Source organism: Talpa occidentalis, unplaced genomic scaffold, assembly GCF_014898055.3.
Source record: "Talpa occidentalis isolate TD23 unplaced genomic scaffold, MPIMG_talOcc4v2.1 talOcc4.10, whole genome shotgun sequence".
NCBI lineage: Eukaryota > Metazoa > Chordata > Mammalia > Eulipotyphla > Talpidae > Talpa > Talpa occidentalis.
This window is the reverse complement of record NW_023600993.1, coordinates 21,254,132-21,281,950: the sequence shown is the minus strand read 5'-3', so window position 1 is coordinate 21,281,950 and position 27,819 is coordinate 21,254,132. Positions and strand designations below refer to the sequence as shown.

Here is a 27,819-nt window from a genome sequence, read left to right as displayed (position 1 = left end):
AAGATAAGACTTGTAACTTTTTCATGGTTCTTTCCCTCTAAATGCAGATAAGGTACAAGGAGCTGGAGCAGCCATTTTGTGAGCATGAGTAAAAGGACAAGAGTAGACAAGCTTAACAAAGTGTTAAGCACTTGAACAGCTCGATGCCATTACTATTGCCTAATCCTTTCTCATGCCATTGACACATTTTCTGTTACTTGTAGAGTGTAATGATCTACTTTGATAGCTCATTCAAATTAAGAGTCAAATTACAAGACTTCAATTCATTGGAAACTTACAGATACCTCAGGCAGAAAGAACAGGATGTTGGAGGCATGGAGATGAGTAAATGATTGGTGTGTTTGGAAAATCATCAATAGACCGATTAAGTATTGCCAACTCCTGCATCACCATCACCGCATTCCATCTGCCTTTCAGAATCCTTGTGTAATTCTGGGCTGGCCTTTGCTGATTCTCACAGGTTTCCTGAATTTCTGCCACAGGGAGGTTGGCATGCAAGCTAAATGCTGTGTTCTGCCTGTTCAATTCAACTTTCCTCTAGCATCTGCCCATCTAAGTAGGCAGGACTGGGACAAGCTCTCAAGCCCTCCTACTCTCTCCTGTCTCACTGAGGTTAATGAGATTGGACTCTACGGTGAAGTGTGAGAGGAGAATTCAGTTTTCTACTTGGATGAAAGGAGAACTATCAAGGACATAACTAGAAGTTAACCAAACACTGAAATCATATTTCCACAGTGAGAGGCAACAGGAGTGAACTTCAAATGCATCAGACTTTACCACTAAATGATTGTGTGTCTCCTCTGATGTTCATTTTCCTAATTATAAAATAAGGTTAAATTAGATGGTCCCTTTACTTTCCAGCTCCAATTCTATTCAATTAAACGATTCTGTACTTTGAAAGTGTATAAATGATTACTGATTATAGGGGCAACACTGAATTTCCATGGAAAGATTAGATTCCTTTCTGTATTATGGATTTCAAATTCCAAAGAAACTTCTTAAACCCCAGTTAAGTAGCAATGTTAATAATCCAGAACAGTCCCTAGACACTACCTTTTAATAGATTCCCTCTTTCCTACATTTTTAGAAAAGGGGTGGTAGCTGGTTTTCTAGCTCAATTTGGGCTTCAGCAGAGTCTCTTCACATGCATTTAAATAATAGGATTTTGAATTCACCAACAGACTTATTTTTGACGCATCATGTTTTAAGAATATAATTTGTCATTGTTTTATTTTTTTTTTTTTTTAAATATTAAATTTTATTTTTATATTCCCCCATACAATTGCAAACGCCCCATTCTGACCCCAATCCTTCCCCTCCCGCCCCCCCCACCCCCAAAAAGTGTCTCTGGTTCATAGTTTTTGTTGATTTTGATTTTCACTTTCTTATATTCATTTTCCTGGTCCCTTATTTAAGTTTTCTAGATTCCTGCTATGAGTGAGACCATCCGGTATTTTTCTTTTTCTTTTTGGCTTATTTCGCTGAGCATGATCCCTTCCAGTGCCATCCATGTTGCTGCAAATTGCATGTGTTTATCTTTTTTGAATGCTGAGTAATATTCCATGGTATATATGTACCACATCTTCTTGATCCAGTCATCTATTTTTGGGCATTTGGGTTGTTTCCAAAGCTTAGCTATTGTAAACAGTGCTGCTATAAACATAGGAGTGCAGGTGCTCTTTGGAATTGATGTTTCTGTGTCCTTTGGGTAAATACCTAGGAGTGGAATTGCTGGATCATATGGAAGCTCTATGTTTAGTAGGTCCAGAAATCTCCACACAGCTCTCCATAGTGGTTGGACCAGTTTGCACTCCCACCAACAGTGCACAAGAGTTCCTTTTTCTCCACATCCTCGCCAACATTTGTTGTTGCTAGTTTTTTTAATATGTGCCATTCTCACTGGTGTGAGATGGTATCTCATGGTAGTTTTGATTTGCATTTCCCTGATTACAAGTGATGTTGAACATTTTTTCATATGTCTGTTGGCCATTTGCATTTCCTCTTCAGAGAAGTTTCTTTTTAGCTCTTCTGCCCATTTTTTGACTGGATTATTTTCTTTGTTGTTGCTGAGTCTCATCAGCTCTTTGCAGATTTTTGTGATCAGTCCTTTATCATTAGTGTTGGGTGCAAAAATGTTCTCCCAGTTGGTGGGGTTTCTCTTTGTTTTTGTTATTGTCTCTTTTGCTGTGCAGAAGCTCTTTAATTTGATGTAGTCCCAGCTGTTTATCTTTCTCTTCACTATCACTGCTTTGGGTGATGTGTCTGTAAAGATGTCTTTGATGTGCAAATCCCATAGTGTTTCGCCTATATTTCCTTCTATGTATTTTATGGTTTCAGGTCTTATGTCTAGTTCTTTAATCCATTTAGAGTTGATTTTTGTGTATGGTGTGAGGTAGTGGTCAAGCTTCATTCTTTTGCATGTAGCGACCCAGTTTTCCCAGCACCATTTATTGAACAAACTTTCTTTGCTCCAATGCATAGTCTTTGCTCCTTTGTCAAAGATTAGTTGACCATAAATCTGTGGTTTATTTCTGGATTTTCTATTCGATTCCATTGGTCTGTATGTCTGTTCTTGTTCCAATACCATGCAGTTTTGATGATTATGGCTTTGTAGTATAGCTTGAAGTCTGGGAGTGTGATGCCTCCATTTCCTTCTTTTTTTTTTCAGTAGAGCTTTGGCTATTCGGGGTTTTTGGTGATTCCATATGAATTTCATCAATAATTGTTCTATTTCTTTGAAGAATGCCATTGAGATTTTGATTGGAATAGCATTGAATCTGTATATTGCTTTTGGTAGGATGGCCATTTTAATAATGTTTATTCTTCCAATCCATGAGCAGGGGATGTCTTTCCATTTCTTTGTGTCTTCTCTATTTCTTTTAACAGTGTTTTATAGTTTTCTTTGTATAGGTCCTTTACCTCTTTTGTTAGATTTATTCCCAAATATTTGATTTTTTTTTGTTTCGATAATAAGGGGTGGTTTTTTTGATTTCTTCTTCTTCAGATTTATTGTTTGTGTATAGGAAGGCTACTGACTTTTGCGTGTTGATTTTGTATCCTGCCACTTTACTGAATTGATTGATGAGTTGAATTAGTTTTTCTGTGGAGATTTTGGGGTTCTCTATGTATATTATCATATCATCTGCAAATAGTGATAGTTTGACTTCTTCTTTTCCTATTTGGATTCCTTGGATGTCTTTCTCTTGTCTTATTGCTCTGGCTAGGACTTCCAGTATTATATTGAAAAGCAGTGGTGAGAGTGGACATCCTTGTCTTGTTCCAGATCTTAATGGAATTGCTTTCAGCTTTTCACCATTGAGAATGATACTGGCTGTTGGCTTGTCATAGATGGCCTTTATGATGTTGAGGTATGTTCCTTGTATCCCAAGAATTTCAAGGGCTTTTATCATGAATGGGTGTTGCACTTTGTCAAAAGCTTTCTCAGCATCTATTGATATTATCATATGGTTTTTATATTTCTTTTTGTTGATGTGTTGGATAACGTTGATTGATTTTCGGATGTTAAACCATCCTTGTGCCCCTGGAATGAATCCAACTTGGTCGTGGTGAATTATCTTATGGATACATTGTTGGATTCTGATGGCTAAAATTTTATTGAGGATTTTTGCATCAGTGTTCATTAGGGAGATTGGCCTATAGTTTTCCTTTTTTGTGTTGTCCTTATTCGGTTTTGGTATTAGTGTAATATTGGCTTCATAGAACGTGTTTGGTATTGTCCCTTCCTTCTCAATTTTTTGGAAGAGTTTGTGAAGGATAGGCACTAATTCGTCTCTGAATGTTTGGTAGAATTCATTTGTAAATCCATCAGGTCCTGGGCTTTTGTTTTTGGGGAGGTTTTTAATTACCATTTCAATTTCGCTGCTTGTAATTGGTCTGTTTAGGTGTTCTATTTCTTCTTTATCTAGCTTTGGGTGATTGTAGAGTTGTAGGAATTTGTCCATCTCCTCTAGATTGTTGAACTTGTTTCCATATAACTGTTCATAGTAGTTACTGATTATTCTTTTGATTTCTGCTGTGTCCGTTGTGATTTCTCCTCTTTCATTTATGATTCTGTGTATTTGTGCTTTCTCCCTTTTTTCCTTTGTGAGCCTGGCTAGGGGTTTGTCTATTTTATTTATTTTTTCAAAGAACCAGCTCTTGGTTTCATTGATCTTTTGGATTGTTTTTTTAGTTTCAATTTCATTTATTTCTGCTTTGGTTTTATTATTTCTTTTCTTCTACTGGTTCTGGGGTTTTTTGTTGTTCTTTTTCTAGATCTTTGAGCTTCGAGATTAGGTTGTTTCTTTGAGTTCTTTCTTGTTTTTTGATGTGAGCTTCTATTGCTATATATTTTCCTCTTATTACTGCTTTTGCTGCATCCCATACATTTAGGATATTGGTGTCCTCCTTGTCATTCAATTCAAAGAATTTTTTAATTTCTTCTTTGATCTCCTCGTTAGTCCAGTGGTCTTCCAGTAGTGTGGCTTTTAATCTCCATGAGGTAGGATAGTTCCTTGCCTTCTTTTTATGATTTATTTCTAGTTTGATGCCTCCGTGGTCAGAAAAGATGGTTGGTATGATTTCAATCTTGGTGTATCTGTTGATGTTTGTCTTGTGCCCCAGTATGTGATCGATCCTGGAGAATGATCCGTGTGCGCTTGAGAAGAATGTGTACTCCGTTTTTTTTGGGTTTAGTGTTCTATAGATGTCTGTTAAGCCCAAATGCTGTAGGTCCTTATTTAGAGCTTTAGTTTCTTTACTTATTTTTTGTCTTGTTGATCTATCCATTGTTGATAGTGGTGTGTTGAAGTCTCCCACTACATATGTGTTTTCTCTGATGTCTGTTTTCAGAGAGGACAACAGTTGTCTGATATATTTTGGTGCTCTTTCGTTTGGTGAGTATATGTTAATGAGTGTTATTTCTTCTTGAAGTATTGTCCCCTTAATCATAATGTAGTGACCATTGGGGTCTCTTTTTATTTTTTTGAGTTTGAAGTCTGTTTTATCTGATATAAGTATAGCTGTTCCTGCTTTCTTTTTTGGCCCATTTGCTTGTAGGATTGTTTTCCATCCTTTGACTTTGAGCCTATTTTTATCTTTTGTAGCTAAATGTGTTTCCTGGAGACAGCAAAAGGTTGGGTTTTGTTTCTTAATCCAGGCTGCAACTCTGTGTCTTTTTATTGAAGAGTTTAGTCCATTTACATTTAGAGTTAATATTGATATGTTAGCATCTGTATTTGCCATTATGTTTGTCTTTCCTTTGATTTTATTTATTTATTCTTTTAATAACTTTTTTTTTTTTTTTGGTCTTCTTTCGTTGTTATTCGTCCCTCTGAGGTTCTGGCTTTAGGATTCCTTGTAGTATTTTTTTGGAGTGGGGGTTAGTCGCAATGAAATTCCGGAGTTTCTCTTTGTCTGGGAAGGTCCATATTCTTTCTTCATGGAGGAAAGAGAGCTTTGCGGGATAGAGTATTCTTGGTTGGCATCTGTTTTCTTGGAGTCTGTTGACTATGTCCCTCCACTCTCTCCTTGCCCGTAGTGTTTCTTCAGAGAAGTCTGATGTCAGCCTGATTGGTTTTCCTTTGAATGTTATCTGTTTCTTCCCTCTTGTCAGCTTCATTATTTTTCCTTGTCCTGGATTCTTGGGAGCTTTACTATTATGTGTCTTGCTGTGTTTTTCCTTTCGTCGTGGAAGTTTGGTGTTCTTCTTGCTTCTTGTATATCAATTTTCAGCTCCTTCTTCTCATTTGGGAAGTTCTCTTCAATTATATCCATGAATATTTTCTCTGTTCCTACATCTCTCTCCTCTCCTTCTGGAATTCCTATAACTCTTATATTTCCTTTCCTCATGGAGTCAGATAGTTCCCGAAGTCTTTCTTCATTCTTTTTCCTTCGTACTTCTCTTTCCTTTTCTGTTTTGGTTCTTTTTATTTCTGTGTCTTCAAGATTACTTATTCGTTCTTCCATTTATCTATTGGCTTTCATTGCTTTTCCCAGAGTTCTTTAGTTCCTCCATTAATGCTTTGATCTCCTGCATTTCTCTTACTTCCCTCTTTAGGGACTCAATTTCCTTCTTCTGATCTATCACTTTTTTAATCATGGCAATTTTAAATTCTCTTTCTGGAAGGCTCAGAAGTTCTTCCAAGTTGCTGTCGTTGCAATCTGGGGAGTGGTTTCTTTTTGTGGTGTGCTTCTTTCTGAGGAGTTTTTAGGTTGCGTGTGGTTCTTCTACTCCCTACTGTCTGTTTTCTAATTTGTCGTATGCGTTGGGACACTGTGTTGCTCGGACTGACTGGACATCTTGGGTGGAACTTCTCCGCTCCCCTCTGGCTCTTCCAGGAGCCATCTCTGTCTTCTGGGGGAGCTTTCTGCTGGTTTTAGGCAGTTTTTACTGAAGAAATGTCCCTGTTCTCAAATGGCGAAGCGGGATGCAGTCCCTGCGCCTCCGGTTTCAGGCACACTCTTCTGCGCACCCGGTCTGCCCCGGACGTGGGTGCCTGCTCCCTCTGTGGGCTCAGACTGCTGGTCGGAAGGGCCTGGTGTGGAATAACTTCCCGGCTGGCCACTGGGTCCAGGAACCTTCTGCCCTTTTCAAGCAGTCTTAAGAAATGTCCTGTTTTATAGGGTGTTAGTGACTTTTTTTTTTCCTGGTCGCTAGGTGGCGCCAGAGAGATCTCTCCTATTGTCCTTGGGGGCTGTTTTCGCCTCCCCCACCCCGTGGGACAGAGAACAGAGCGGGAATGGTAGGGTACACCTCAACAGCTTTGGGGTGCTGTGTCTGCCTTGTGCCCCACCGTCGTGGAGAAACCACGCCCCGAATTTCGTTTGCCCCGGGGTCTCAGTTCAAAGCCCTCAGTTCCAGGACGCGGGCTGTAGCCCAGTTCAGTGGCGGGGGAATGGCGCCTTTTGCACCGCTCCCGTGCCCGGGTGCCTGGTTCCTGCTCACTCAGGGAGGGACCTTCACCTCAGTGAGGACCTCCGTGTGTCTCCCTGCAAGCCTAGGTCGTCTCCCCGCAAGCCTAGGTCTCAGGCGCGGGGACCTGGGCAGCCGCGATCCTGGTCTGCACTTGCTTTTCAAGTGCGCCGAGTGCGCCGCGTTTCTGCGCCAGCTTACCGGCAGCCCGGGCTGTGTGCGCGTCTCCCGGGGTCTTTGTTCTTCTCTATTGGCGCCCAGAGCCGTTCGCTCACCGCCGCGGCGGATCCTGCAGGGTTCGCCTCAGCTCCCGTTCACGGGGTGTGGTGGCTGCAATAGTTCCTTTCCACGCACAGTCCCGCTTGCTGCGTCGTTTGTTCTTGTTGGCCGTTTTGGTTTGTTGTTTCCTCCCTCTGCGGTCGGAGAGTGCCGCCTCTGTGGGCGGGGGAGGGGAGCAGGGTCTGTGCTTCCCTCCCTTCTAGTCCTCTTTTATGGCCACTTTCTTCTTCGGGCAGTTCGCTGGCGTCACCCGTTTATCTTCGTGTCCCAGTTCTCACTGGGACCTGCCGCTTTTCCTCCCTATTCACTTTTTTTTTTTTTTTTTTTTTTTCCTAATTTGTCATTGTTTTAAGTAACAACATGTATTCTGAAATTATAATGATAAATGTATTTATTATCAGAAAAAATTAAATTTAAGGGGTTTAATTTAGATATAGTTGTTATATGACATTGTAGAATTTCAAGGTGGACAGGACATTGAGAGGAAGCATTTATATATTGCACCATGATTATGATTGTAGCTTGCCATTCCAATCATGTTGCATAATTATCATTTCATTTTCTATTGAGAACCACAAGATCTAAGACCCAGATTTAGGATCTAGTTTCACAGCAACTTGGAAGTTTATCATACTGTATTGTTGACTATACTCTCTGGGCTGTACAGTACATCTCCAGGATTTATCTATCAACAAGTTGCAATTTTGTACCCTTAATAACATCTCCCCAGCTCCCCACAACCCAAGCCCTGGTAACTACCATTCTACTCAGTTTTCACTAGTTTCGCTTTCTTAGGTTCCACATATATATTTGTCTTTTTCTGTCTCACTCAAAATACTTAGCACCATGTCAGGAGATCCATCCACTTTGTCACAAGTGGCAAAGTTTCTTCCCCATGAAGATACAATATTCCATTGTGTGTGTGTGTGTATATATATATATATATATATATATATATGCACAATAGTATAAGTATATATTTGCATATGTAACAATAGAAATATATACAATAGAATATTGTTCAATTTTATAGACCACATCTTTATCCAATCATCCTGTGATAGATACTTAAATTATTTCCATATCTTGGCTATTCTGAATAACATTGCAAAAAATCTAGAAGTATAGGCACCTCTTCAATGCTGTTTTCATTTTCTTTGGATAAATACCCAGAAGCAGAATTACTACATCTTATGGCAATTCTATTTTGAATTATTTAGAATCTCCATATTGTTTTCCACAGTGGCTAAACCAAGTTACCTTCCCACCAACAATTTACATGAGTTCCCTTTAGTTCACATATTCACCAGTATTGGTTATCTCTTGTTTTCTTGAAAACATTTTTTTTAATTTGATAAATTAAAATTTTATTTTAGCCAAAATAAAATTATGGTAAACAAAATCAAGCACTAACTTTGAAGCACAATTCATGAAAAGTGAGATGTGTAACCAGCAGCACATGACCCAAATTATTAAGAAACCTCAAGTGGGTAAGCCAGAAGAAGGACACTTGTGCATTTAGATGCACTAATAATATCAAATGCTCGGGCCTCCCTGGTGGCACAGGAGTTAAAGACAGCTCTATCAAGCTATCAGCAACCACTGCAGCATGAGTTCAACCTTGGCCCACCAGGGAGCAACCCACAGGGTGCAGCAGGCCTCTCCTGCCTCACCTGCTCTTCCCCTCAGCAGTGTATTTCAGTGGATCTGCCTTTTCTGCTCCCCATGCTCTCTGGTGAATCCTCTCACCCCCCACACCACTGGCTTACACCCCAGCTCTTGTATGCAGAAATAAATCTTTAAAAAAATAGTATCAAATGCACATCCACCTCCTTTTGATAAGTATCACCATAGCTCCATGCCCACACTTAACTTTCTTTCTAAATGTCACACTGCATTTCAGCATTGACACAAGTATAATTAACTTTATAATGATAATTGCAGTCTATTGTGATTCACATACTTCACATCCTTTCTGGAGTTAAGGATAAATGTAAAAGGCAAGAGACAAAAAAAATAACTGGTCAACATTAATTAGAAATTTTTAAAGACACAACAATGTTAAGAATTACACCACAGCTTTGGATGAATATGGCTGTATGAGAAAATCAGTTTCATAGCACAACTAAAAATCTGCTTGGAACGCCTTAATATGTTTTCAAATAAGCTCGCAATAATGTGTGGTTTGGATGTCAGCTTAGACAAAATAAACTCACCTGAAAAATAAGTAATGATATCTTTCTTCATTCTCCTACTACTTATGTAGGAGACCTTTCTAACAGTGGTTAATAAAAGGATAGTACTCAGATTAGAATGAGTCATGCTGATTTAAAAAGCAAAACTCTCTGACCCCACAAATTTACAAATCTCTGGGAGTGGGATTCAGCAATTTGCATAATTTAAGAGGTCCTTCAATTGATTTGACATTAAATCTCTGAAGCAAAGAAAAATCCCAGAATAATTCCAACACACCTTTCTACTACTACATGTATTCATTGATGGACAAGGATGATGAAAAGTAGAAGTATGAACACCAAGGATATTACTGATAACAGTTTTCTCTAAACAGATAAAATGAACTCTCAAACTCCAGAGAAATAGTTCAGGAAATTGTGGGAAGATATGTTAGGGAAAAGAATCTGATTTTTAATCTACTGATAAAGATTGAAACTTGAACCACTATAATCAATTAAATGGTTATGTAAGAGTTTCAGTTTAGATATACACCCTGCCCCCAGCCTTTGGATAAGCTTCTCTGAATACAAACTTTCTCTAAAAGGTTTCCAACAGACCTTATCAAAACCCCTATCACAACTTTTTTTTTTTATTTTTCTAATGTACTTTCCTCTTGTAGTTCCTACATTTCACAAGGTTATAGGGGTGGGAGCAAGTTGGGGCTGGGTCTTCATTACTCAAGCAACCAGTTATGCCTGTGCCTGGAACATAGCAAGTTCTCAGTCAACAAAAAATAATTGTCTCAGTAAACGTTTACTTTGACAAGTATGAACAGGACACTGCTTCAGTAAGAGGCAATGATGATGGGACTGACATCCTGGAGTGACAAATGTGATAAAAATTGGATCAAAGAATCTTAATGGCTACCATAATTTCTCAGATTGTGTAGTACCACTGACCCAAACTTCAGAGAATTAGGATGGAAGACCCTTAATCTGACTTCATAGACACTATCAAATGATAAAGTAACTGAGACAAGAGATAAAGGAAATGACAGATACTTTGAAGCTGAGGGTATCGGCTAATGGTTGTATCCCTTAAGGATCTCAGGATTACAATGGGGTAACTTTCAAAGAACTTGATCTGCAAAAGCAGACAGAAGCTAGAAGTCAAAGAAATATTTAAACTATAATAGTTACCCTGCTTTGCATCATTTCTGCCTCCCTTCCCCTGACTGGTAAGGCTTGTGGAAATCCAGGTTAATTATTTCATAGGGAAGAAAGTTCAGATGAAGAGAGTATAGAATATTTAATGACAAAAACATATAAGAGGGCTACTAAGAGGCGTCCATTTTACAGAGTGTTCTGGTAAGCAAAGAAAAAAGAGTGGCTGTGCAGAAACCTGGGAGACAGACCTAATTCTATGGCAGTTTGTAATTGAGAGAAGTTGCCAGATGCTGCAGCAGGACTGCCAACCAGCCAGCCAGCCACTGTCCTCTGTACCACAGCCGTCCTTTGCTCAGCCAGCTTCCTCCAAGTCTAATTGTCCATCGCTGGATGACAAGCAACTTTGGGAATATGTACATTTTTCAGTTAGCTGCCTTTTCCTGCATTAAGCCTTGAGCATATTTGAAGCACAAAAAATGAAAAACCAATAGTGTTGGAAGATGCCAATTAGACATCTGCATTTAACATCTTCACACAAAAAGTCATTGACAAATACGATCCAGGAACCAACATGGGTTATTATTCAGACAGCCTGAACTCTGGATGACAGGCTTGCCTTTTGGGATTTCAGATGGAAAATCCTGTTTCCAAACCCAGTTAGATGAATCATGCAAGAAACAAGACCAAAAAAGCAAATAAACTAAATAGCAGTAACATTTTTAATAAGCAAAGTATGGAAAGCTGATTCAGAATCTACCTTTCTTTTGGGGCAAGAAACTTGATAAAGTACAAGTGGTCAAGGTTCTACCCACATACACCTTAATAAATAGCCAGTATAAATAAATAATAATAAATAAATCAGTCAGTATGCATAGCAGGCAAGCTTAAGAAAAGGAAATTGATAAAGAACAAAAGGTTGTAGGGTGATGTTCTGAAGTCTCTGACAATTTTGCTATTCAGAGAACAGCATGATTTCCTCATTATAGTTGTGATATACAGGAACACATACTCCAATGTGTTCCAACATCTACTTCCCACTTACTGAGGGCTTATACTGTAAGAACCCAAGAGGCAAGAGGCACATAAGAGTCTCTACCCTCTTATCTTTTATAAACATAGTCACGGACTAATTACCCTCATTTTAATAAGAAATTATTAAGCACAATTTTGGAATCCCAAAACTCTGGGCCAGACTGGTACAGTCAAGAAGTTCTGTCACATTCCTCATGCTAACCAAGAATGCTAACAGTTGGGTAAGGAGCGCTACCTGAGAGCTGACCCAAATCTTTCCAATTTCAATAAAAGCACAGATTGCTACAGTCTATGACAAGCAATTCACACATATCCTCCACCTCTTTCTAATGCTAAGCATCCTTTGGTATTTTCTCCATTAAATCCACCAGTTTTATTTAACCTTTCTCTATGTGCCCTACTTTCCAATCTTTCAATCATTTCATTGCCCTCCTCTGGGCCACCTCCAAAATCTCCACACTTCTCCCTCGGAAGATGTGAAATGTGAAATTGGATGAGTTACTCATGGTGTCCTCATTCCATTATAAATTAAAAATAAAATAAATCTAAGCTAGCCTCAATGCAACAAAAAAGGGGGAGGAAGAAATTTTAATATAATTAAGTACTAAAGACTGATTTAGCAACTGTATTGAATAGGTTTTGCCTCTTGGTATTATTTATTTTCTAGCAGTGATGGTGAAATAAATAAGAGTTATTTAAAGAAACCTCCCCAAGTCTAAGTGCTTTGCTGACAGCAAAAGCATGTGTAGAATAATATAAACTCCATCATCCTCTAGATGTTAAACTAACATACACTGAAATCTGAAATCAAAATGGTGCTCCCACGGTTTTTGTTTGCTAAATCTTTGGCCTCTCCCTTCACCTTAACTTTACATGCATATTGTTGCATACTTAGTATATTCAATCTATTAGCAACAGGGGTGACAAAGATGAACTGACTCTTTCCAGAAGAGCCTTTTTCCTCTGCATCCCCCTCATTCCTACCCCAAGACCCACATGCAAGCCCACTAACTCACTACAATATACCATGTTGGACTTTCTTCACAGCTCCTATCGTTAGCTGAAATTATCTTCTTATGTTCTTGTTTTGCTGTACATTGTTCATATCCCCTGCTAGAATATAAATACCAGGAAAACAATGTCCTTTTTTACCATCCATCATTTTTACTATCCTGCATATAGCAATATTTAAGCATATATGACTTGAACAAATAAATGAATATTTAAGGACCCAAGAACCTATGGTCCAGTAAGGGAGATTAAGGCTAGGAGAAGCACTGCTCCTTCCAAACATTTGCAGACTACATATGGGAGCCATTCACAACCCCCCCAAAAAGCACATATATTAAAACAGTTTCCAGCAGAAGTAGTACATTGCCTTGCTATAGCAAAGTTGGTATAATTAGGACAATTTGCCCACAAGTGGAAAGAAAATATCTTAGGGAGGGAATCATTTTCATTTACGAAAAAAAAAAAAAAAGTGCTCTGTAGACTAGCAATGATCTTGCATGGGAAGAGTTGATTCTAGGCCCAATTCCCTGGTTTTGGATCTTGTGTATCCTAGGCACAAGGAATGAGGACATAGGAGGTTTCTTCACAGACATGTCTGTAAATAACCAAATCCCAAGATGGCCTCCAATGACCCCTGCTTCTTGGGAATTACAGTTTGAAATTCACCCCAAAACATTACAAGGTTGGTTGGTTTGACCAAAGGAAGACAGTAGAAATAACATGTCAGTTCCTGGATTAGATCATGATCTTTGGCATAATCTTTCACTCTTGGATCACTTTGGGAGGGTGGGAGAAGGCATTCATGAGCCACCCTGTGGCAAAAACTGAAACCTACTATCAGCAGTCACAGGAGTGAAGCTGAAAGTTGACCCTTTAGCCCTAGACAAAATTTCAGAGTCTGCAGCCCTAGTTAATGGCTAGACTGAAACTTTAACAGAAACCCTAGCCCATAACTAGTCTAATCTCATATTCCTTACCCTCAGAAACTGCAAGATAACCAATATTTGTGGTTTAACTTTTAAATTTTGAGGTAAGTTTTTTACACAGCAATAGACAATGATTGTAATTCACTTTATAAGCAGAAAAAAAATTCACCTCTTTTGATGATACAAGCTGAAGTCTATAGAAAGAATATAATATTTTAATCATCACACCTCAGACAGAAGAAGACATTACTCTTCTGAAGTATGAGAAAAGTTTCAAGATTTTTTTTCTCCTTTAGGTCATTTTTTAAAAATTAAGTCCCTGATTTTTCACAATGCTAGTTAGTATTTCTTGTAGTCATTTTCTTCAAGGAGACAGAGAACTGTAAGTCCCTAAAGACAGAAGCACAAGGTAACCTCTAGCGCACTTCCTGCACAAGACTAAAAAGCATGCTCAGTAAATAAATGATAAGCTTCCTGTTATCATGCAGCTTTCTCTGTAACTCAACTTGATCTTGCTGTATCTAACAAAAAAGAACAGATTCACTTTAGCTACTGGGCCCCATCTGCCACTCCATGTCTCAGAGAAACAGAAATTCTCCTCTAGCAGCTGTATAAGTGGGCAGTGCAGGGAGTTCTGCTTTCAAGACAGCAAGGGGAGGGGAGCACACCGACCCATAAGGGAAGACTGAGCTGACTCAGTATTTCCCCATCTGTGTTACAGATAAACTGGACCCACAGAGTGACCTGCAAAATGGTTCTTTGAGCAATTTCAGGAAGTGCTGCCTTTCTGAAATGTTCCAAATCAGGGTTAGCAACCTTTTTATATAATGGGTCATATAGCAAATATTTTAGGCTTTGTGTGCCATAAGATCTCTTCACCTCTACTTGATTCTGCTGATGGAGCATGAAAGCAGCCATAGACAATATATAAACGAATGAGTGATAATCGTGTTCCAGTAAAACTTTATTTGCCGAAACAGGCTGGGGTCATATTTGAACCACAGGTTGGCGTTTATATAGTGTTCTTGTCCTCGCTGAAATGTTTAAGTATGAGGAAAACAGGAAGATTAACACAGAGCACACTGCTCTAAACTTTCTGTTGAATCATTGGACATTTTGGCATATAAATGGCATTGAGAATTTCTGACTCAAAGACCCTCACAAGGACCAATTTATGGCAACCCAGTTTTCCCACATTATTTGTTGAGAGAACCGTTTGTTAACTATCTCTCTCCTATCCTCTCCTTCCCTACCCTTACTTCCTTCCCTAACCCCTTAAGTCTCCTTTACCTACTCCCTCTCTACATAACCCCCTCCCTACCTCTCATTTAATTATTGGATATTGAATATACATTATTCAAGAATATGAATCAAGTCTTGGATAAACAGACCTAGGTGCATAGAATATACCTGAAGATATAATGAGTTACCAAAATTGCAGTGTATATCAACCTGAGTGAACAATTTGATTCTATCTCCTCAGAGAACTAGCTTGGAATTTGGAGGGCCAATGATCACTTTAAGGAATACCTAGACTTTCATACACAGGATAATTCCCAAAACAGAAAGGTTAAAAACAAAATGTGTTTATTTGTTGTTTGTTTGTTTGTTGTTTTCTGAAAAACTGATTGATAGTTTGCCACATTTCTCAGTGTCCTCCACTTCCCCTCACCCTCCCCCCCAGAAATGGTAACTTTTGGAACTTGTAGAATGAACACCATTATATTAGAAAGTTAAGTATTGAATCATTACCTCCAGAAAGTATGAAGGCACTAACACAACCAAGACTGAAAATCAAAGTTGAATTCATTGAACAAATTAATAGATTAAAGATCTTCTGGCAAAGTGTCATAAAAACTTGGGAAACACTCATAATGGTGGCAGGCATTGTTGGAGTTTTCTCAAACAGAAGAAACCTTAAATTTGCCCATAAATGGTCGATGATTATTGGTTATTATTGGCCAAACAGATCCTGGTACAATATGGGAGGGACCCAGCATGGTGTGAATAGCAGGAGACAGGGATTATTGGAAGCTGCCTTCCACACAGTTAATGAAAAGAAATCTGGGAAGTAGGGGTTTCTCCTCCTGGATCTGATACTAATTATGTGGCATTAACCAAGTTATTTCTGCTCTTCTATAAATTGTGGTGGTTGAACTAAAGTCAAATTTTCTTTGAAAATGAGTCTATTGTTCATATATCACTTATTTCCAAAGCAATTGCATATTAATGATGCAACAGAGTGGACAATGTTAAATGGGATGAATCAAGTCACGGTCCTTACTGGAACCTAGTTTCCCAGAATGGGCTGCCCCTGACCTGGGATTTCAGTCCAATCATCTTTTCCCCCAAAACCATGAGAATTTCCAGGATAGTCAAACTTCCCTGAGCCTAGAAACCACCAAAGCACTAAAATCCACAAGACTTTTCAAAGTCAGAAGGGAGTTGTGGCAGTTGATGAATGTTAAGAGCCAATTCATCCACTTTCCACCCCCCAGACCCTTACCCTTTTCAACTTAAACTCTCTCTGTATCTACAAACTTACCTTTATCACATGGACATGTAACTCCAAGTTTTTTTTCACTAAAGAACATGTCCCATACATAGTCTACATAGTCTTCCAGGTTTACCCTGGGTTAGATCCCACCACCTCATCTTCACCATGAAACAGAGTAGGGGAATTAATTTCTCAACAAGAACACCACCAGAGTCCAACTCAACTACAATGAGCCTCCCAGCAATGGAATCCCATGATAAGGCTTTGACCTGACGATGTGGATGTGGGAAACCAGGGGAACCTGGCTCCATCAGTCAGTGTGGACTGGGTTTGCTCTTTTGTTTTTAAAGATTTATTTATTTATGCATACAAGAGCTGGGGTGTAGGCCAGAGGTGCACCAGTTAGGGGGGTGGGAATGGTGAGAGGATTCACCAGAGACAAGTGTGGGGTGTGGGGTGCAGAACAGACAGATTCATTGAAATACACTGCTGAGGGGAGCAGTGGGGGGAGACAGGAGAGAGGTCTGCTGTATCATGTAGGTCAGCTCCCTGGCAAGGGATCGAACTCAAACTCATGCTACAGTGGCTGCTGATAACTTCATAGTGCTAAGACTTAACCCCTTGCACTACCAGGAAGGCCCGAACTGGGTTTCCTCTTCACACTAGCTGCCACAGACAAAAGACCCTTGGCTTGCACACTTTCCGGAATGAGTGTGTCTGTGTCTACAAGTGGAAACTTTTGAAGTCTCTGACTAAAAGGAGTATGTTGGAGAGAACACTTTTCATGACTCTCCCTAAAAATTACCATGGGGCTGATCCTTCCTGAAGGTGTAAAAGGTGTAGAAAAGTAGAAAAATATACTTCAACTCTCTACACTTCCCCCTGCCCTCCTGCATCCCCCCCAAGAAACTAAAGATTTCATAATTCTTTTTTAAGAGTTATTTATGCACACGAGAACTGGGGTTCAGGTCAGAGATGTGGGGGTGTGAGAGGATTCACCAGAGACAGAGCAGGGAACAGAACAGGCAGACTGACTGAAATACACTGCTGAGGGGAGCAGCGGGCGAGACAGGAGAGGTCTGCTTCGCCATGTGGGTTGCTCCCTGGCCGGCTGGGGTTCAAACCCGTGCTGCAGAGGCTGCAAACTGCTTCATGGTACGGTGCTTAATCCCTTGCACCATCAGGGAGGCCCAGATTTCATAATTCTTAAAGGAAATTTACTACAAAGTTTAAAACTTTCTGAAGAAATAGTCAACTATATTCCATTAAAATCATCATGAGTAAATGGCAGAGGGGAATAATTCTTCCAAGTACAGCCATCTATTTAGAATTTTGTTGCTATCTATGTTATTTGAGACAATGCACACAGGAGAGGGCAGGAAAAGGAGACTTGAGCCTAATTTTAAGAAAATAGGATTTAGGGCCAGCACATGTAAAAGCATTCACAGGCATTAAATCACATACAAAAAATTAACTACCCGGTGCAATGTATATTTAAGTGGATTAAATTCCAGGAAATTGTGGAAAGGCTGCCCTCTTCAGACACATTTTTTTCTTTTGAAGTTGCTATAGAATTTTCCATAGAACTTTCTCTATGGAGGAAAATGGAATATGGGGTAAGGTATTTTAAAATTAGAACTAATAAATAAATGTCATACAAGCACATGAAAAAAAATATTATTAAGTACCTAGTTTGCCTGTCTGGACTTGCCTAGCATATGCATCTTATAAGTATTCCACACGGCTCTGGAAGCATCTAAGCAAGCCTCAGAATCCTGAGTGGTAATTAATTAATGGAGCTGTCTGGGGCTGAAATGTTTACCTCAGCTGTCACGTATCTAAGTGCATTCAGAATAACCACCTGAAGCCACCATAATTGGCTTTCATGTCATTAGAATTTTTAATAGCCGTGATGAACTCTACTCTTATTCCACACAAAACTCTTGTTTTCTGTTTTATTCCTGTCATTCTGAACAACCTGAACCAACAATTAAGAGAGCCCTGTCATAACAGAAGGTATTGTGCATTCTTGGGACCCAGAGAATGCAGTTCTCCTGCTGTCAGTGGAGTTTCCTTAGAATACTCTCCAAACAGAAACCAGTGGAAAATTTCATTTGAAACAAAGCTTGTTTTTCTTTATTTTCCAATCTGGACTTTCCCCCCACTTTTTCCATGACCCAATAGGTAGGAGTCTAATATAATGAGATGGGCTTGAAGAACTACACGCAAAACCCATTTGCAATTCTTTATAGTTAGTCCAGAGAAAAATGGTGCCAAAAAAAAAAAATTACCAAAGAATCAGAAACTACTCCTATTGTATCATCTTCTGCAAGAAGGACAGGAAGAAATTTAGTTTGCAAGGTGGCCTCATTTGCTTCCTAACTGCAATGAACAGAGAAGGTATGTAAGATACTCAATTAAGCAGAGGTCACTGGAGAGGGAAATTCTAAACATCACTTTTGAGAAACCGTTGTTTATGAAAATTGAATTGGAGTCTGGAGCAAAATGGTGTGTACAGCAATGATAACTACTGATTTACATAACATTTGACATATGTAATATGTATGTGCACTTTTGCAGGGGGACATAAATATAGAACTAACTTGTTTATAATTTGAGGTGACCAGCCTGAAAGGAAATGCGTGCCAGCATGTTTCTCCTCTGCCTTCTAATATGCAGTTTCATGTATAATTGATAGACTACAATTTTTATGATCGTTAAAATAAGAGTAAATAAATTATGAGGATTTAAAATATCATCCATTTGCCAGGCATGTTTAGTTTTTCTTTGAATGGATACTGAACAATTGCCATTCCTGAAGGCGTTTCTAGCAGACCAGCAATTTCTTTGGCTCCTTATGCTACCTAATTACTCGGGCCCAAAACTAAGATGGGTAAGGAACTAGACTTCAAATATGGGCCATGTTTCATATGTATACATAGCTTAAAGTCACAGCAGTTGAGCAAAGGAAGTCAGAACAATGCCAAATGCCGAACTCAGATTAGACCGGAGAGCAGCAGCAAAATGTGAAAATTCCAAATGGAGCCAACAGAAGGCACTTTCTACTCTGAGCAAAGCCTTGAGGTGGAGAGAAGTTAATCACATGTGCCGTGACTTCTGGAACTTCAAATATAGTCATATTTGCTTAAAGAATGAAAATGCTGTAGAATTACAAATTGAACAAGTATCCAACTTTAGAAGCTTTATAAACTTGCATAGCTATATATATATATATACACACACACCATAAATAGATGTTATAAATGTTTAAAATATCCTATTTGATTTATTAAAATATATAAATATATTTACTAGTATGCACAACCTAAGTATATATACTACATATTATATTATTACATAAGTAGACACAATGCAAAGCAATTGATAGAGAACTTAACTTGAAATTTAAGAAATTTTCAAGGGTAATAGAAACTATATGTGATTTCTAACTTCCTCAAGGACTTCAGAATGAAAATGAAAAATCCTTTCATAAGAGGAGATACTACTGTATCTATTCTCAACAGAGCACATCACAACCTTCCCTCCTTCTACAGATGTAAACACATCTTTAATATTGAGGTAGGAACTTGACACAATTTCAGGCCTAGAGACAATTAGTTTTTCTGAATTAATATTGGCTTTCTTGTCTATGGTCTATTGGCAGTTTTAAAGACGGCTTTGTGGTCTAATCACAGAGATCTCTATTGTGAGGTTACCCAGGACATGTGAAAAGGTGAGTCGATGGCTAATGTCAGGACAAGACTTCTCGAAAGGCAGATGCTGCCGCTACTCATCTGCTCAGCTTCTCTGGGCAGTTTGATTAGCAAATGTTCCTTGGCACCAGATTATGTGAGGGTTATCAGCACAATCATTTGCAAAGGCTCGGGAAACCTTTCTTCCCTGCACATCCACATAAATAAGGCAGCATCCACGCTGTTTCCCGCTCACAAACAGTACCAGCTACGGTTACCATGGTACAGAGAGACACCAGGGAAAACCCACACACACTGAGGGTCATTTTCGTGATTAATGGGTTGAATCAAAAGGAAAAAAAATTAGGAACGGAGCTCAAGCTACACAGTCATTTTTCCCACGTGAATAAAATATTCATCAAAACAATGCATGGAGGCAATGTGGCAAATTTCGGACACGAGCACATCTTTATAAACAATCATTTATAAAACTGTGAGAGGAGAGAAAAGATGTCCTACCTGTGATTGCCCTGTGCTTTGCTGTAAACCTCCTGGCTGGCTTTTTATGCTACCTAATTAGTAAGGTCAAAAGCCACGTTTTCTCAAAGGAAACTTTCCAGCTTTCTGTGAGCAGAGAACCCATGAACAACAGTTGTGCTCGTGAAGTTCACATTAGTTCTGGTGGTACACACAACTGCATAACCACAAGGCAAAGCTACTCCATCTGGATATGAAGAAAAGTCCCACCGCTGCACAGTCAAAAGCACACATAGGGAGAGTTCCTGAAAGAGCTAGTTCCTGCTTCCAGCTTGCTGCTCCGGGATTTCTCATCACTGTTCCAGGGTCATGCTCCATGCATCCTGCTCCACGCGGAAAACCAGCACTAGAAATATCTGCCATGGACATCTGTGGCTTTGTATGCTGCCAATCATTTATCAAGATAACCTCAAGACTTTCTTAAACCATGGAGTCTTGGTCCCCACAGTTAGACTGCTGATTAGTAGGTCCAAGATGGCACTGTGAGAAGTCTCTTTTCAAACAAGTTCCTGATGATAAGTGTGGGGGGCAGGATGGGCACCAAGCAGGTTTTCTGATCCAGCAGACTGGGTAAAAGAGGAGAGAGTCCTGGAGACCTGGGTAGCTTTTGCAGGCTTTTATTGGGATTTACCAGGCACACGGCAGGCAGGGGTCCTGGGGGGCTGGGAGGCTGGCAGGCCTCCCTGCCCCCAGCAAGCCTTCACTCTTTCTGGGCTCTCTGGTATTTTCGCTGCTCTCCTGCTTCTCTTCTCTTCCATTCGTTCTGCATCTTCAGCTGTTTCTCGGCTTCTGCTGGCGTCCCTGTGATGCGGCCCTTAAAAACCCAGTCTTAGCCCAGGTGAATCCCATCTACATAGGCCCACACCCTACTCCAGGTGCCCACCATCAGGCATACATTCAGGACCGCAGATCCGTGAAGGCGGGAGAGCAGAAATGCCTGATACTTTTACCTTACCCTACAGTAAGTTGCTCGTCCAGTGACAGGAGGGTCGCACTAGATTAAGTTAGTGTTTCTCAAATTTTAATGTGCTTACAAATCATCTGGACAATGGATTCTGATTCAGCAGATCTGTGGTGGGTCTTGAGATTCTGCACTTCTGGAAAGGTTTCCAGGAGATGATGCTGCCAGACCATACTGAATAATTAGCAAGGGTTACATGACTGACCCAGATCACAAAGGGAATAATTGCCAGAGACATGACATACTGGCAGGTGTGGCTTCTCTTATTCATTCGGATAACAAAGAAAACCTGGTCTTTACAGAGGAGAAACCCAAAGTTCCAAAGCATCCCACAACTTGACCAGATCCCAGAGCTGGTAGGTTTCACATCCAACAGGACACAGTCTGATCTTTGACCACAGGCCCACCATGCTTTCTTCAGTGGGGCCAACGAGTTCACAAGGTATTGTATTTTTGTATCCATTTCAATTAAAGTCCTGACAAAAATATCAAGAAATGGGCAAAGCCAGTCAGCACTTGCTCACATGTCACCTGCTGGGGCAGCCATGTCAGATGCAGAGTGAAGAAAGACTCCATTAAGAGTGCCCAAGCTTGACCTGAAGTAAGACAATTCTAATGCCAACCGTGATGCTCCCTCACCTATAACAGCCACTTCCAAGAGGAGGCAACACTTACCCTTGCTCAAAAAGGTGAGCGAGGGGCCTCCCTGGTGGCACAAGAGGTTAAGCACAGCACTGTGAAGCTATCCAGAGCCTCTTTTGCATGAGTTCGATCCCTGGCCTGCCAGGGAGCAACCCACATGGTGAGGCAGACCTCTCCTGTCTTGCCAGCTGCTCCCCTCGGCAGTGTGTTTGTTAATCCGCCTGTTCTGTTCCCCACTCTGTCTCTGGTGAATCCTCTCACCCACCCCACCCCGCACCTTGTATGCATAAATAAATAAACCTTTAAAAAAAGGTGAGCGAACCCCATAGCGCAAATCCTAGGGACCACGACTCTGGAAACCAGGCACCAAGACTACCAGTCCTCGAGCCCAGTGTGTCCATGGCAGTGTCTTCTCTGGCTAGCACTGTGCTTGTGGGGCTGCTTAGTAACCCAAGTTCCAATATTGGGAAAACATACATTATAATCCAGGATGAAAATTATTGACACTTCACAAAAATCACCTGTGGTTGTGTTAGGGGGAAAAGGATGTCCCAAAGCAAATTCCATATAGGCTTTGTGGACTCCACCCCCACCCCAGGTCAAAGCCAAAGACACTGGGAACTCCAAATCCCATCACCACCAAAGGGAAGGTGGCTGGGACCTGAGGGTGGGATTAAGCAGCCAGGTGGATACAAAAGGCAGACACGTGGGCTTTGGGGGGCTCTCCATTTTTGGCTCTCCACCAGCTCGCAGCGTCCGGCCAGCTCTGAGAGTGACTTTGGGTTTCCAGGTCGTCGGATCGGGTAGGACGCATTAAAGACTTTATTTCCCTATTTTCTCCCTGAGTTGTATATTTTCCTTATTTCTTTTTCTCTTGTAAATAAACCTTTTATTAACCCTTTGGCGTGTGTCTGTAGTAGAGTATTCATAAGTCCCTTTAAAGCGTGCGGGTGAGGACCCACAGCCAGGAACCCATTTAATATCGGGGTTGCTCTATAACAGTTGTGAGGGGAAGACTGTGAACATGGTGGTCATGGAAGCAGCCATCTATGATGTTCATTGAAGCAATCATGTGGGCATTGTTGGATTACACTATAGAGAAAATGAGCCACAGCCCCCTCACCATAGTCCCCAGTCAGACCACAGCTAGGAAACCCTGTCAGCACTTAGCTTGGATAGCTGCAAAATTCTAGAGATACACACAAGAGCAGGACAATGGATCATCAACATTTTCCTGGGATACTTAAGGTGAAGAACTGAATCAAATTGTTAGGAAAGGATATATCTTCGCAAGCATCAGAGAGGAAAACTCCAGAAAACTCCTGCCTTTGCTGTTAAAGAAGGTGGCCTCTCATCTTTGAATGACAGCTGAACATACAAATGCATCCCTTTCTCTCATCAAATATAAGTTGCTAATACACTTAAGCCACCTTAGCATCCCCAACTCATCCTAAATTTCTAGTAACTTGATGGTGATTGTTTGCTGATTTCTGCAAAACTCTGGCCTTGTAAAAAATGTTCATCTTCTCCACTCCATGGATTAGTGGACCCTGTTGAACACAGTCGAGTATGTTCCTGAATGAGGCCAAGGATCCAGCTGGCAAAATCCTGCTTTAGCATAATTTTAAATCGCCGAGTCAACATAATGCCACTCTTCTGTTTAAATTACCAAACAATTAGAAGTATGTGGGGTGTAATTCCAGACCCTGCCTGCCCTGTATAGTGCTCATTTTTGTTGCTGTTAACGACAACACGAAGGCAATATTCAGAAGTCAATTGGGGCAGTTTCAGGGCAATAAAAGTTATGCAAGAATTTTAAACACTGACACCCTCTTTGTTTAAGACAAAAGGTTTGTCCACAATTCATCACACCTTTAAGAACACAGTCATAGAGGGAGAGAGCCAGTCCTGAGAGGAAGCAGTGATATCCTCTAGTGTTCTGCTGTCTCCTTGCAGCCTGAAGGTAGAAATAATGAGCCTGCAGAAGGGAGTGACAGATTTTATCTCAGAGACACTGACCCGAATGACTCCATTAGCATTGTTCCAAATGAAAAGTCGCCCTCCCTCTTTGGGGATCGGAGAGGGTTGTCGGGGAGACAGGAGGCACTGAGATATTCTGCTTCCTTCCATTTGGAACCAGATCCTTCCCCAGAACCAAGGACATGTTGTGCCCTCACCCCTGCATTCCACAGATGCCAGGCCTTGTCTATTTCTGTGCTACTTCTCCGCAACAGAATGAGTCTCTCAAATCAAGGGATACTACTTACCTCCTCCCTGCTCAAACTAGAATCCAAAACCCCTTTCAATCCACATCATGGGGGCCCAAACCACCCTTAAGATCAATGTCCTCCAGGATAGAACCCTTGGTTGATGACTCACCCATTTCCCTCCTGGGTTCTTTTCCTGGAGAAGATCGAAACCATTTATACTTCCCAGAGATCTGATTTTTCTAGAGTAAACCTTCCTTTCCAGTTCTGAACCAGGAAGGGAAGGGAAATTGGAGAGAGATGATGGAGGGAAAGGGAAGGGCTATAAAGAAGCACCTCATTTAGCAATATAAAGGCTCACTAAATCTTAGCTAAAAGCCCACTGGACTTTCACCAATGGAGAGCCAGATGTGCTTTAATCCAGGGATGCTATTGATGGATGTTAATGGAGGCTTGATATGGCCATGGCTCCAAATATTACCCCTTATTGACTGTGGGATTTTGTAACTTGCTTAAATAACCCCAAGGAGTTCCAACTTCTGCATCAACAAAGTGAATAAGTCATTTGACTTTGCAGAGTCATCTTGCAAATTAAATGCAAAAAGCAATTGTGTGCCTAGAATTGTGCCTGGTATATGCCAGTAGCTCAATAAAGGTGGTGCAAGAATAATAGCAATCATCTTTGAACAAACCTTATAAAAACAAAGTTCAAATAGCCCCTAAGCCTGTAAAGTCTTGCAGGTGAGGTTCCTACCTGCCTTCTATCTATACTGCCAAATGGAAGCTTTCTCAAGCTGTCTTACTCCCCAGGATTGTTTTGGGGAAGTCCCACATTGCTGGACTAGGTTTTATTTATGACTAAACTTAGCAAGAGTTTGAGTATCCTGTGTGACAGCTCTGAGGCAGGGCTGGCTAGGAGAAACATTTTAGATAGCTCCCCAAGCCAAGATAGTTCCTCATTGGAGGAGAGTCTCAGTATGTTAGCATGTGCTGGAATCTACAGATCAAATAAAGTACCTCTTCCAGGAGCATTATTTTTACCTGAGGGTAAGGAAATCAACAATATAATTTTTAAATTATGACAAACATGGATATAAATGGAGGGAAGGTTAAAATTTTTAACTCACAATACAAAATTTTAAGAGAAATTCAGGCCTGTAGGAGGCTATGTCAGGTATTGGGGAGGTGCTCTCTCCTTTACTTTTAGGGTTGTTGGGAAACACAGCCCCCACTCGTTCAATACAACCAATCAGGTAGACATTATTATTGCCATTTCATTGGTGAAGAATCAAGCACTATTTATCTCCAGAGACAGAAGGTGAAAAGGTGGCTTCCTAGGGCCAGGATGAAATTGACCACAAAGGGGCATGATGGAACATTTTGGGGTGACAAATATTCTATGTCTAGACAGAAATAGTGGTTATATGTCTGCACATACATTTGTCAATAATGCATACCTGGGCCTCCCTGGTGGCACAAGGGTTAAGACGCAAACTATGAAGCAATCCGCAGCCACTGCAGCATGAGTTTGATTCCCAGCCAGCCAGAGAGCAACCCACATGGCACAGCAGACCTCTCCTGACTTGCCCACTGCTCCCCTCAGCAGTGTACTTCAGTCAATCCCCCTGTTCTGTTCCCCACTCCGTCTCTGGTGAACGCTCTCACCCCAGCACCTCTGGCCTGTACCCCAACTCTTGTATGCATAAATAAATCTTTAAAAAAACTAAAATATTAAAAAAGTGTATACCTAATAACAGATATAATTTGTGTATGTAAGTACAATGAAATGAAATTGATATTTAACTGATTTCATTAATTTTTGAAAATTCTTCAGTTTTTGTTTAAGGGCTGCTGATTATGAATCCAACCATAGGGGAGATTTGGCATTAGACCCTATCCAAAAGCAGAATATTGTAGGGATAGGACACATTGAGATAAACGTGGAAAGGTTGAGACCAATGCTAAGCCATAATTACCAACTTCAGTATACAGGGGAGGTGCAGAGGAAAGTCACATCGAGGGGAGAAAAGAGAAAAAAAGGAGACAGAGGAAGGCAAGAGGAGGAAGATGAGGACTGAAGGATGTTGCATTGGCTCCTTGAGCACAGCCTCCAGGGCACGATGGAGCCAGGGGGTGGGGGTGCAGTGAACAGGGGCATGGTGGGGTGGAGGCAGGGTGGACGAGCACGGGTACAGAGCAGAGGGCGTGGAGACAGAAGAGGAGATGACTCTGGAAATGAAAGCGCTTCCAGACCAGCCTCTGGTTCCCCAAACCATCCAGATGGGTCCTCCAAATGTCACTACCTGGGACCAGGTTCCAACTGCCTCCCCAAGATAACACGAGCGCAGGTCATATGAAAGCTTGACCCTCTCTGGCTCCCTCGCCCTTTCTCCCTGCCTCCCCCTACCGAGATCGGCTTCTGCCAAGTACGCCTTCTCCAAGGGGCTCCATACTTTAAAAGATGGACTTATTTTTAGCTCCTGCCAAATCTCCAAGGTTTTTCAATTCAAAGGAAAGATGAATGAGTAGGTGTCTTGGGGGGCGGCAAGAGGGGATGAAACGGGAAAAGAAAACCAAACTGAAGTTTGTTGCCATGTCGCATTTCATTTTTCAGTGTTAATTTGGAAATTTGCTTCAACTTGCTGTGAACCTTTCCACAGAAATATATTACACTGAACACTGAAGTGTTTTAAAAATACTGGCGCTCTCTGGAAACCGTCTGTCACTCTTTGCGGCACATAGCAATTTAAAATTATTGGAGCTCTTAAATTAAGTGCTTAAATTTGAAGGTGATCACCACTTTGAGCATGTGGATTGCACAGCTATCTCAACTATAACAGTGCTTCAATTTTCTTTAAGCAGGTCATTTTGGGGAGCGATAAAGGAGTCTGATTGCCCAGCATGCATTGATTTAAAACTACTGGAGTCGTCAATTCATTTCTACAAGCACTTCTGTTTGGGTGCAATCTTGCTCTGACGGCTTAAATTGGGCCAAATTGGTCTATACTGCACATGCCCAAAACACTAATGTGTTTTGGTAATCTGCCTTTTTGGGGGAAAAATTAACAATAATTTCCAGCAAAGCCAAAAACAGCACCCTAACTGATCCACTTGCCTTTCAAAAACACAAGGTCATGTAGGTGGGATTTTTCAGTGTGTCGACTGTCAAAAAGATATAAAGGGAATATGTGTATCGGTTTTTCAGAGATATTTGGCCTAACATACTATATTCAATTTCTCAAAAATAATATGAATTTTATCAGAACGTAACGCCTGTTGTAGAATTCAGTGTCCTCACTAGAACCCACAAGTTCCCATTTTGTTGCCTGGGAAATACTGAGAGGTTATCAGGTTTAACAACCTGATTGTACAAGAGGGGCAAAAGAGACATTCCTTAAATTAAATTAGACTATTATGTGGAAAAAAAGTTAACTAAACAGTGATTAAAAAAATAAAGCCAGTGGACATCATGTCCCATACAGAGTGGGGTCCCAAAGTATGCTGTTATCAAGTATTATGAGAAAATGGAGTTTTGCAATTAAAAATAATTTACCCAAAGGACACAGAAACATCAATTCCAAAGAGCACCTGCACCCCTATGTTTATAGCAGCACTGTTTACAATAGCTAAGCTTTGGAAACAGCCCAAATGCCCAAAAATAGATGACTGGATCAAGAAGATGTGATACATATACACCATGGAATATTACTCAGCATTCAAAAAAGATAAACACATGCAATTTGCAGCAACATGGATGGCGCTGGAAGGGATCATGCTCAGC

General features: G+C 40.6%; 1 protein-coding gene across 1 annotated transcript in view; it reads right to left on the bottom strand.

The window, feature by feature from the left end:
• The window catches only part of LOC129145429 (uncharacterized), a 467,971-nt gene that overhangs the window by 228,245 nt on the left and 211,907 nt on the right, over positions 1-27,819 (bottom strand). The gene's annotated exons all lie outside the window — the stretch shown is intronic.